Genomic DNA, 2,500 nt, shown 5'->3' on the forward strand with positions numbered 1-2,500 from the left:
CAAGGGCTGTGCACGGCCTGGGGAGGGAGCTCACCCCTCCCCTATATAGTGCAAAGTTATTGTTTTCCCTATTTTCACAAGGAAACATCAAATTTTTAACCAAGCATACTCGGCCTTTGATCCTTCGTTACTCGTCCAAATCCAACAAACTTGCATTCGTTGGAAAGGTCTTTTCACAAGGATTCTTTTGATATATAATAATAGCGATTCCGATAAATATTTATTTTTTTATGAATTTTTAAGTGAATAAACAATTAAAAATTCAAAAAAAATAGAAAAAAAATATTTTTTTCCCGATTCTTTCTCCAATATTCCTGATAAATACCCACACACCCACATATGGAGAATGGTCGAAAATGCTCGAGTGGATATCGAGATGTCCGACGAAGCACCACTTGGAAGGGCCGAGGCACGGGACGCCCGAGCTGTTGCTCGGGCCGGCACGGGACGCGCATGGGACAGCCCGGGACGGCATGGGACGCCCTCGCTACAGCTCGGGACGGCCAGGTACGCCCGAGACTTGGCTCGGGACGGCCTGGGACGCCCTCGCCATAGCTCGGGACGGCCTGGGACGCCAGAGACTAGGCTCGGGACGGCCTCGGCACAGCTCGGGACGGCCTGGGACGCCCTTGCCACAGCTCGGGACGGCCTGGGACGCCCTTGCCACAGCTCGGGACGGCCTGGGACGCCCGAGACTTTGCTCGGGACGGCCTGGGACGGCCTCGGCACAGCTCGGGACGGCCTGGGACGCCCGAGACTTTGCTCGGGACGGCCTGGGACGCCCGAGACTTGGCTCGGGACGGCCTGGGACGCCCTCGCTACAGCTCGGGACGCCCTGGGACGGCCTCGACACAGCTCGGGACGCCCTGGGACGTCCGAGACTTTGCTCGGGCCGGCCTGGGACGCCCGAGACTTGGCTCGGGACGGCCTGGGACGCCCGAGACTTGGCTCGGGACGGCCTGGGACGCCCGAGACTTGGCTCGGGACGGCCTGGGACGCGCTCGGCACAGCTCGGGACAGGCCGGGACGCCCGAGCCGAGCTTCGGGTCGCACGAAATCTCTTCGTATTCCGACATATTAGAAGCTTCCCATCATGTAGTAGGCCGAGCTTTGCCCTTTGGATGCCCTATGGTGCTTGGCGAGCACTAGGGAACGTGCCAGCACAAGTGCTGTGCACGCTCTGGGGAAGGAGCTCAACCCTCCCCCTTATAGTGCAAAGTTATTGTTTTTCCTATTTTCACAAGGAAACATCAATTTTTTAACCAAGCATACTGGGCCTTTACTCCTTCGTTACTCGTCGGAATCCAGCAAACTTATACTCGTCGGAAAGGTCTTTTCGCAAGGATTTTTTTGATATATTATAATAGCGATTCCGATAAATATTTATTTTTCTATGAATTTTTAAGTGAATAAACACCGGAAAATTCATAAAAAATAGAAAAAAAAATATTTTCCTCCGTTTCTTTTCTCCAATAATTCATAAATAATACCTCAATAGTATTAATGAAGAGAGAGTCGAAGTGGCCCGGGTGGATTTCGAAATGTCCCACGACCCCATAGAATGCACGGGCCAGCCGAGCCAAAAGAATGGGACGCGCACGGGACAGCATTGGTCAGGCTCGGGACGGCACGGGACAGCACGGGACGCGCATGGGACAGCACGGGACGCGAATGGGACGGCCTTGCTAAGGCTCGGGACGGCATGGGACAGCTCGGGACGCGCATGGGACGGCACGGGACGCGCATGGGACGGCCTTGGTGAGGCACGGGACGGCCTTGGTCAGGCTCGGGACGCGCATGGGACGGCACGGGACGGCCTTTGTGAGGCTCGGACGGCACGGGACGCGCATGGGACGGCCTTGGCGAGGCTCGGGACGGCATGGGACAGCACGGGACGGCCTCGGCACAGCTCGGACGGCACGGGACGCGCATGGGACGGCCTCGGCACAGCTCGGACGGCACGGGACGGCCTTGGCGAGGCTCGGGACGGCAAGGGACGGCCTCGGCACAGCTCGGGACGGCACGAGACGCGCATGGGACGGCCTTGGTGAGGCTCGGACGGCACGGGACGCGCATGGGACATCATGGGACGCACATGGGACACCTTATGGGGATCATCAAGGCGTCTTGCACGGGACATTCTTTCCCACGAAGGGCATTTACATGGGACATCTTAGGAGTCGAGAGCCGGCACATGGGACAACGTAGTTCACACGCACGGAACACTTTACTTTCGTTTGGAACGTCGTGGGATCTTTATGTTCCCATTAGCACCGAACCTTTAACATGCTAGGAAGCTATGTTCGATCTTCTCGAAGTGTCGATGGAACTTCGATGGATACACATCCGATCCGATGTTATGATGATGTACTTTCTCCGAGATCGATGTTGGGGCCGTATTCCGATGTCATGATGATGTACTTTCTCCGAGATCGATGTGACGGCCTTGGTAAGGCATAGTTCGGCCTTGGTAAGGCATGGGTCGGCCTTGCTAAGGCAT

The sequence above is a fragment of the Eschscholzia californica genome, unplaced genomic scaffold, assembly GCF_041429995.1.
Source record: "Eschscholzia californica isolate CP2 unplaced genomic scaffold, dmEscCali1.0.p SCAF_40, whole genome shotgun sequence".
NCBI lineage: Eukaryota > Viridiplantae > Streptophyta > Magnoliopsida > Ranunculales > Papaveraceae > Eschscholzia > Eschscholzia californica.